The following is an 11,228-nucleotide window of genomic DNA, read 5'->3' on the forward strand; positions in this document are numbered from 1 at the left end:
AGAACAACTGAACCAGGGGTTGTAATGGTATTGAGAGAGAGTTTTTGATGATGATCAACTCTATGGTCTCTATACATTCCGGCTATAGTGATCCGCATAGACAGTAGGTTGTCTGTTTTCAGTACAATAATAATACATCTTGCAGTGGGTTTTCACATCTATGCGTTATATTCTGTTTCTCGAGGGGGGTGTACTACCTGCACCTGGAACCTTAAAAATAGCGTGTCTCTTAGTAGTAACCAAATGGACCCAGGATGTTCTGAAAAGATCTGTAACTCCAACATCTACATTGCTTGATTAAATAATTGTTATTTTGATCAGCGCATGCCTGTTATCACTCCTATTGGTACCAACTATCCATCATTTACAGTATTGTTGCTAAGGACCCCCATGGTACCCCCCTCACTGATTTACATGGTGTTTCTAATGAGTTAGGGTTTAGGTTTAGGGCCTGCATACAATAAATGTATTGTTCATTAATATTATCTATTATGGGGTGACTGAGTATTTGACATTCTGACATTAACCACTTCAGGTCCTTATACATCCAGGGTTAGGGTTAGGGTTAGTGGTTAGTGGGTAACGGGGGGGTGATAACATATGGTGTTTTTGGACTCTGGATCTGGCTGTCTGTCTGTTTGATCGGGGGCTGACTATCTATCTATCTATCTATCTATCTATCTATCTATTTTACTCAAGTACTGTACTAGTTGAATGAACTGAGAAAAACTGAGTTTTCAGAACTTTTACTCTACGTCTGTATATCCATACAAACGTTGCACAATTTGTACCCCCAAACCCCCACACCAAGTTTAAACATGCATAACTAGATGAAGCTTTACATTAACTGAACCCCCGGTATATTATAAGTACATAGATACATTACAATTATTTTTTAACACTAAGGCCAACTTGCAAGGGTATTCTGTCCAGACCCCATTCTCCCAGTTATATTGTAAGGCTTTCTATGTCAATTTGAACATGTTTTTGTTCATTACGGTGCATCTAACATAACGGTGACTCTAGCATAACTTTAACTCTACCAGTACGGAGCTCTAACAAAACCATTGTGATTCCGGGGTGGTGAAAAAAACAGGGTAATTTAGGACAGGCGCAAAGGAATGATTTTTACATACCTGATTCATCTATGTTTCAGACTAATCTGTTTATCATAGGAAAGCATAGTTGTTATAGATTGTCTCTAACATAGCCGCCATGTGTATGGAGGGTTAGCTATTCAATGCATCATGGTCTGTGTCTATTGTACCAGGAAATTTTAAAACCCTAAAAACAAATACACAACAACAATGACTAAACCACAAACAATATCAATACGTCTACACAAAACAAAAATATTAACCGCTTTAGCATTACTGAAACACTTGGTTATTTTCAAAGACTGTTCCATCCTAAACATCTCTGAGCACATACTCTGAGCTGACTAGTGTTTGATTGTCAGTGTTCCAACACAGTAGACAATAAAGATGTGTCTTTTGATGGTATGTATCGTGCAAAACTCTCCATGCCATACTTATTCTGCCCTAGGGAAGAAGACATTTGGCTTTGCAACTTCAGATAAAACATTGCTAAATGTCTGATGCTTTATCTAAAAAACACACTCTAGGACGTTTTGTTTTCTCATAAAGTGTAATTTTCTTCTCTCTGGACATTACATACCAAAATGTATGTACAAAGGGGCAAAGTTATCTATAGAATGGGGTAAATCTTACACTATGGCTAATATCCATGCCTGTTTTCCAAGCTGCCTGTTTTAGAAAAGAGTGCACTTAAGACTTCTGGTGATTAGTAGCTTTGTTCCCTAAGCGTTTAAAAAGAACAGTCTGCTATATTTTGAAATAAGGGTTCCATTAGGACCATTGAATCAATATGACTCATCAAAAACGTTACATGTTGACAGTTTTTGGTAAAGAGACTTTGAATTCTGTCTAATAGGTGTGATAGTATCTTCTAGTATCTGTATTTTACCAGACACACAAATGCCATCTCATCAACACGCTACTGAGGCAACACGAAAACACAAAGACATAAAAACATCTACACAACTTGACAAGATAAAACACCCCAAAACATGGATCACTATACGAAAACCTGAAAAACTGAAAACAAAAATGAATCAGACATACTAAACACAAAACATAATTACATAAAAACATCTACACAACTTGACAAGATTAAACACAGCAAACCAAGGATCACTATACGAAAACCTGAAAAACTGAAAACAAAAATGAATCAGACACACTAAACACGAAAACACAAAGACATAAAAACATCTACACAACTTGACAAGATAAAACACAGCAAACCAAGGATCACTATACGAAAACCTGAAAAACTGAAAACAAAAATTAATCAGACACACTAAACACGAAACATAATTACATAAAACAAAAACACAAAGACATAAAAACATCTACACAACTCGACAAGATAAAAACACTCAACTCATGAAAATACATAACAACAAAACTTAATCACTCAATACATAATAGTCTACACACTAAATACAAAGCAAAATGTATACAGACAAATGATTAAAAAACCCACACCTAACCCTCAAGCTAATATTAGTGTTAAGCTAATAAAGTGTTAGTTAGTATAAATGTTGAAGTTTCAACATTGACATTTTGAATCTTGCGATTGAGACTGAAGATGAAAACTGATAATAAAGATAAACCTTATTCTAAAACAAACTATTTGTTGTCTATAGTATTTATAGCCATGTGTATACATTGATAAAATTACCCCCACGTCGCAGGGGGTGTGAACCGGGGTTTGCCTGACTACCCCATCAGATAAAGGAAAAATATGGCTTTAACTAGAACTGAACGCAATTGGACACTCTCTGATAGCATCCTCATTGCTGAGCAAATATGCCCATAGCTGAGCACCCTTCAAACTCGAGAGATGTACCCATTGTACCGTGATTTCCCCAATTAGGGTTAGGGTTAGGGGTTAGGGTTCATTCTATTGAACATGTAACATGTTCTATCTCCCAATAGGTCAAATATTTTGCACTGTATACATGTTTCCAAATAACTTTTCTTGAAACTAAAACTTTGTATTAATTATTGTAAGTCACTGATTTGTAAAATACTATTAGTTTATCCTAAATTGTTTAAACTAAAGTATATTGATATTACACAATGTGAGATAAATTAATGATTTAAACTGTAAATGAGGTCTTGAGCATCTCAGGAAAGCTTAGCCAAGATTTAGGTTACACTTTTGGCAGATGACAGGCTGGTCATTACTCAGCCATGTACTCTTTTAGTCCAGAGTTTTCAAAGATCTAAACTGTTTATCTAGCCTATGATACTAACTATGCTATAGTTGAATATAATTGTCAATTACGTTTTTTACATCTGCTTATAGCAAGTGTGAAAATTCACAGCGTCATAACAATTAAAATCTAACTTCACAGGAAAGCTTAGTCAAAATTCAGGTTACCCTGTAAACAGATGACAGGCTGGACTCAGCCTCTTTTAATCCATAGTTTTCATAAATTTAAATTATAAATTTGAAGTTTAGGTTAGATAAAGCTTGATGTTACACCAAAACATTTCCTAATAAATATATATTTTCAAAACTAACTTATTTTTGTGATACAAAACGAAATATTTTGTATCACCACATACATGAGGGGTAATTACACCCCTCACATACAGGGGTCAATGAGAGAAGTAAAGGTTTCGAGTGTATGTTAATTGGGACCCATAGTGGATATCTGGTTACTCATTCCTATAGAAATTGTATCAAGCTGACTTGATTGATTGAATTGATTGAATGTTTATAACTAGGGTGTAGTTAGAATTAACCATTGTGACCAAAATAAAACCACAATACATTTTCCTCAACACTGTCTATTGCACTATGCCTTATCAACTACACATCTTTCAATACAACTATACATTCCCTAAATATATAGAATATAGAATATGTAGGACGTGAACACCCTTTTATGCAAAGTTAGATATTGTTTGTTATTAGTGAAGATAGAGGGATTTGGGATTTGTATTTCAAACATTTCATAGTTAAAAACTGTAGATTTTTTTTTTTCTGCATACAAATTCAGCTTCGGAGTAAATCTCTGACAAAACTATTGACAACAACAACCCCATATGCTAGTAAAATGTGTTAGTTTAGGTCAGGATTGTTTAAACTGTCAAGATATCTTCACGTTACAAAGGAAAGATAGCATTAAATAGCCAATAAATAGACAGAAATGATCTGTTAGTCTAAAACTCTGTCTAGAATTAACTTCTAATAATGGTAGGGTTAAACACAGTTCAACTTTTGTATAGTTAAAAAGGCCTCACTAATGTATAGCTAAGTATTTTGATATCATCCTAGAAAAACAGTATGTGGACCTATAAACACAATAACATAAAGAATGTCTAAATTTAACATGGACATATTCCGTTGACACACGTTTCTAAACGTATGTAAAACATGGACTATTGAAGCTGAACCAAATGGATTAAGTTCTCTACCCTATTAGTACTGCAAAAGTCCCTATCTTATGGTATTCATGTTGTTATATGTTTATTGTGGTCATAGGATTGTAGATATTTATCAAAAATATATGTCTAATGGTCCGTGTTGGCTAGTAAAGTGGCATTTCACCCCTTTTTCTCTCTTCCCTATCACCCCTACACCACAATCTTTCACCCATCCCTCTCTCTTTTCTTCTCATCCCTCTAACCTTAACCCTCTTTCCTCTTTTCTTTTTTCCCTCTACTCCCTCTCCCCTCTCACCCCATTCCCACAACCTTTCTCTAACCTTAACCCTCTTTCCTCTTTTCTTTTTTCCCTCTACTCCCTCTCCCCTCTCACCCCCATTCCCCACAATCTTTCTCTCTCTCTTTTCTCTCTCAAAATCATAACACCCAGTAAACCCTCCAGTAATGTCTGATACGATATTGGTCAAGTAATACACCATATGACTATAAAGTTGATTAGGATTCTATATACATTTACCAGTACTAACGGAAATATCTATACCTGTATGTATATGAGGAATGAGTATAGTGGTCTTGGGTCATTGATAATGCTTAATTAGTGTAGGCCTACATATGAGGGGCTAAAACGTGTATCTTTGTATGTAGTTTATTTATTGTTATTCACTATATGTTACGGTGGGTGTTACCCCCACTTTTCCTGTGAAATAAAAAACATATCGTACACCTTCAAACTAATACACTCCAGATCACCCCCCTGGATACAGTATTATATACCTATGAACCATTAATTACCAATAATCTACGTCTAAACTCAAGTAAGATGTTTCTGCTCTAACAAACTTCTAAGTGTTAGGGCTGTTTTTTAGTTCAATATTTAAGTTTCAACATTGACATGTGAATCTTGCATATCAAGATGAAAATTGCTAATAAAAGATAAACCTTATTCTAGAACAAACTATTTGTCTATAGTATTTTATATCCATGTTTAACATCAATACTGTCATCTAGAAATCTTACCTGTTTTTTTACCAAATAACTGTAACTTGTTACGATAATAATAATGGGTTTATTATTATAATCCAACCAAACTTCTAAAGTTCTACTAACAATATTGGTCAGTTGTTGCTATACATATGTTGTATATATGTAGTAAAAGGAAATATTGATACATTTTCAGATATACATACATTTACTATTCGTGAACTTAGTGTGAAAACATTGTTTTTTGAAAAAACAGTTGAATTGTAACTTTTATAATCTAGCTAAGAAAAAGATTTGCTGCGTTTTGATATTTTTTATTTCGCAAGTAAGTGTACACGATCATTATATTTTACCCATGTTACACATTGGGGGACTATAAAACATGTTACAAATAACCAACATAACAAATAATAAGCAAAAAGTATTTTTATTATGATTACTTTTGGCTCAAATACATATCAATAATTGTCAATAATACAATAATATATACATTCTAATGGATTTGTAGATAATTCTATAGTTCACCCGGGGATCATGTGTAGGGTTGTTACAAAAAATGACAGAGGTGTTACACAGACTTAACAATGGCCTTCTCGAATTAAAAAGTTATAGTTATATCAGATCTAACAACTGTGAGTGTAGATCTTAGTAATAGATAGTAATAACTATAGACTTTACATTGACCAGTATAACCATAGGCAGTAATTAATGGACATTTGTCCTGTAAAACCTATGTAGGATCGCTGCTATTACGTCCCACCCCACCCTCCTACACTCTAACGGAGCTCCTCCTTCTCCTTTTACACAATATAAGAGACTATCGGTGTCCATTATTCAAAGAACATGGAGGATTCTACTGAAAGAACAATCCTAAAAACTCCTTCAATGGATGATATACCGTACCCCTGGGGTGACTCAGACTATGAAGACTATGCCTTGGCGTGTCATGGTCCTTCACCACCGCCATCGTTTTTGACACCCTCTCCAGTGGTGAATCCACTGGAGAGGGTGTCAAAAACGATGGCGATGGTGAAGGACCATGGTATATCATCCATTGAAGGAGTTTTTAGGATTGTTCTTTCAGTAGAATCCAATGTGTAACATGGGTAAAATATAATGATCGTGTACACTTACTTGCGAAATAAAAGATATCAAAACGCAGCAAATCTTTTTCTTAGCTAGATTATAAAAGTTACAATTCAACTGTTTTTTCAAAAAACAATGTTTTCACACTAAGTTCACGAATAGTAAATGTATGTATATCTGAAAATGTATCAATATTTCCTTTTACTACATATATACAACATATGTATAGCAACAACTGACCAATATTGTTAGTAGAACTTTAGAAGTTTGGTTGGATTATAATAATAAACCCATTATTATTATCGTAACAAGTTACAGTTATTTGGTAAAAAAACAGGTAAGATTTCTAGATGACAGTATTGATGTTAAACATGGATATAAAATACTATAGACAAATAGTTTGTTCTAGAATAAGGTTTATCTTTTATTAGCAATTTTCATCTTGATATGCAAGATTCACATGTCAATGTTGAAACTTAAATATTGAACTAAAAAACAGCCCTAACACTTAGAAGTTTGTTAGAGCAGAAACATCTTACTTGAGTTTATACGTAGATTATTGGTAATTAATGGTTCATAGGTATATAATACTGTATCCAGGGGGGTGATCTGGAGTGTATTAGTTTGAAGGTGTACGATATGTTTTTTATTTCACAGGAAAAGTGGGGGTAACACCCACCGTAACATATAGTGAATAACAATAAATAAACTACATACAAAGATACACGTTTTAGCCCCTCATATTTAGGCCTACACTAATTAAGCATTATCAATGACCCAAGACCACTATACTCATTCCTCATATACATACAGGTATAGATATTTCCGTTAGTACTGGTAAATGTATATAGAATCCTAATCAACTTTATAGTCATATGGTGTATTACTTGACCAATATCGTATCAGACATTACTGGAGGGTTTACTGGGTGTTATGATTTTGAGAGAGAAAAGAGAGAGAGAAAGATTGTGGGGAATGGGGGTGAGAGGGGAGAGGGAGTAGAGGGAAAAAAGAAAAGAGGAAAGAGGGTTAAGGTTAGAGAAAGGTTGTGGGAATGGGGTGAGAGGGGAGAGGGAGTAGAGGGAAAAAAGAAAAGAGGAAAGAGGGTTAAGGTTAGAGGGATGAGAAGAAAAGAGAGAGGGATGGGTGAAAGATTGTGGTGTAGGGGTGATAGGGAAGAGAGAAAAAGGGGTGAAATGCCACTTTACTAGCCAACACGGACCATTAGACATATATTTTTGATAAATATCTACAATCCTATGACCACAATAAACATATAACAACATGAATACCATAAGATAGGGACTTTTGCAGTACTAATAGGGTAGAGAACTTAATCCATTTGGTTCAGCTTCAATAGTCCATGTTTTACATACGTTTAGAAACGTGTGTCAACGGAATATGTCCATGTTAAATTTAGACATTCTTTATGTTATTGTGTTTATAGGTCCACATACTGTTTTTCTAGGATGATATCAAAATACTTAGCTATACATTAGTGAGGCCTTTTTAACTATACAAAAGTTGAACTGTGTTTAACCCTACCATTATTAGAAGTTAATTCTAGACAGAGTTTTAGACTAACAGATCATTTCTGTCTATTTATTGGCTATTTAATGCTATCTTTCCTTTGTAACGTGAAGATATCTTGACAGTTTAAACAATCCTGACCTAAACTAACACATTTTACTAGCATATGGGGTTGTTGTTGTCAATAGTTTTGTCAGAGATTTACTCCGAAGCTGAATTTGTATGCAGAAAAAAAAAAAATCTACAGTTTTTAACTATGAAATGTTTGAAATACAAATCCCAAATCCCTCTATCTTCACTAATAACAAACAATATCTAACTTTGCATAAAAGGGTGTTCACGTCCTACATATTCTATATTCTATATATTTAGGGAATGTATAGTTGTATTGAAAGATGTGTAGTTGATAAGGCATAGTGCAATAGACAGTGTTGAGGAAAATGTATTGTGGTTTTATTTTGGTCACAATGGTTAATTCTAACTACACCCTAGTTATAAACATTCAATCAATTCAATCAATCAAGTCAGCTTGATACAATTTCTATAGGAATGAGTAACCAGATATCCACTATGGGTCCCAATTAACATACACTCGAAACCTTTACTTCTCTCATTGACCCCTGTATGTGAGGGGTGTAATTACCCCTCATGTATGTGGTGATACAAAATATTTCGTTTTGTATCACAAAAATAAGTTAGTTTTGAAAATATATATTTATTAGGAAATGTTTTGGTGTAACATCAAGCTTTATCTAACCTAAACTTCAAATTTATAATTTAAATTTATGAAAACTATGGATTAAAAGAGGCTGAGTCCAGCCTGTCATCTGTTTACAGGGTAACCTGAATTTTGACTAAGCTTTCCTGTGAAGTTAGATTTTAATTGTTATGACGCTGTGAATTTTCACACTTGCTATAAGCAGATGTAAAAAACGTAATTGACAATTATATTCAACTATAGCATAGTTAGTATCATAGGCTAGATAAACAGTTTAGATCTTTGAAAACTCTGGACTAAAAGAGTACATGGCTGAGTAATGACCAGCCTGTCATCTGCCAAAAGTGTAACCTAAATCTTGGCTAAGCTTTCCTGAGATGCTCAAGACCTCATTTACAGTTTAAATCATCAATTTATCTCACATTGTGTAATATCAATATACTTTAGTTTAAACAATTTAGGATAAACTAATAGTATTTTACAAATCAGTGACTTACAATAATTAATACAAAGTTTTAGTTTCAAGAAAAGTTATTTGGAAACATGTATACAGTGCAAAATATTTGACCTATTGGGAGATAGAACATGTTACATGTTCAATAGAATGAACCCTAACCCCTAACCCTAACCCTAATTGGGGAAATCACGGTACAATGGGTACATCTCTCGAGTTTGAAGGGTGCTCAGCTATGGGCATATTTGCTCAGCAATGAGGATGCTATCAGAGAGTGTCCAATTGCGTTCAGTTCTAGTTAAAGGCATATTTTTCCTTTATCTGATGGGGTAGTCAGGCAAACCCCGGTTCACACCCCCTGCGACGTGGGGGTAATTTTATCAATGTATACACATGGCTATAAATACTATAGACAACAAATAGTTTGTTTTAGAATAAGGTTTATCTTTATTATCAGTTTTCATCTTCAGTCTCAATCGCAAGATTCAAAATGTCAATGTTGAAACTTCAACATTTATACTAACTAACACTTTATTAGCTTAACACTAATATTAGCTTGAGGGTTAGGTGTGGGTTTTTTAATCATTTGTCTGTATACATTTTGCTTTGTATTTAGTGTGTAGACTATTATGTATTGAGTGATTAAGTTTTGTTGTTATGTATTTTCATGAGTTGAGTGTTTTTATCTTGTCGAGTTGTGTAGATGTTTTTATGTCTTTGTGTTTTTGTTTTATGTAATTATGTTTCGTGTTTAGTGTGTCTGATTAATTTTTGTTTTCAGTTTTTCAGGTTTTCGTATAGTGATCCTTGGTTTGCTGTGTTTTATCTTGTCAAGTTGTGTAGATGTTTTTATGTCTTTGTGTTTTCGTGTTTAGTGTGTCTGATTCATTTTTGTTTTCAGTTTTTCAGGTTTTCGTATAGTGATCCTTGGTTTGCTGTGTTTAATCTTGTCAAGTTGTGTAGATGTTTTTATGTAATTATGTTTTGTGTTTAGTATGTCTGATTCATTTTTGTTTTCAGTTTTTCAGGTTTTCGTATAGTGATCCATGTTTTGGGGTGTTTTATCTTGTCAAGTTGTGTAGATGTTTTTATGTCTTTGTGTTTTCGTGTTGCCTCAGTAGCGTGTTGATGAGATGGCATTTGTGTGTCTGGTAAAATACAGATACTAGAAGATACTATCACACCTATTAGACAGAATTCAAAGTCTCTTTACCAAAAACTGTCAACATGTAACGTTTTTGATGAGTCATATTGATTCAATGGTCCTAATGGAACCCTTATTTCAAAATATAGCAGACTGTTCTTTTTAAACGCTTAGGGAACAAAGCTACTAATCACCAGAAGTCTTAAGTGCACTCTTTTCTAAAACAGGCAGCTTGGAAAACAGGCATGGATATTAGCCATAGTGTAAGATTTACCCCATTCTATAATTAACTTTGCCCCTTTGTACATACATTTTGGTATGTAATGTCCAGAGAGAAGAAAATTACACTTTATGAGAAAACAAAACGTCCTAGAGTGTGTTTTTTAGATAAAGCATCAGACATTTAGCAATGTTTTATCTGAAGTTGCAAAGCCAAATGTCTTCTTCCCTAGGGCAGAATAAGTATGGCATGGAGAGTTTTGCACGATACATACCATCAAAAGACACATCTTTATTGTCTACTGTGTTGGAACACTGACAATCAAACACTAGTCAGCTCAGAGTATGTGCTCAGAGATGTTTAGGATGGAACAGTCTTTGAAAATAACCAAGTGTTTCAGTAATGCTAAAGCGGTTAATATTTTTGTTTTGTGTAGACGTATTGATATTGTTTGTGGTTTAGTCATTGTTGTTGTGTATTTGTTTTTAGGGTTTTAAAATTTCCTGGTACAATAGACACAGACCATGATGCATTGAATAGCTAACCCTCCATACACATGGCGGCTATGTTAGAGACAATCTATAACAACTATGCTTTCCTATGATAAACAG

Source organism: Gymnoscopelus microlampas (genome assembly GCF_963454915.1).
Source record: "Gymnoscopelus microlampas genome assembly, chromosome: 11".
NCBI lineage: Eukaryota > Metazoa > Chordata > Actinopteri > Myctophiformes > Myctophidae > Gymnoscopelus > Gymnoscopelus microlampas.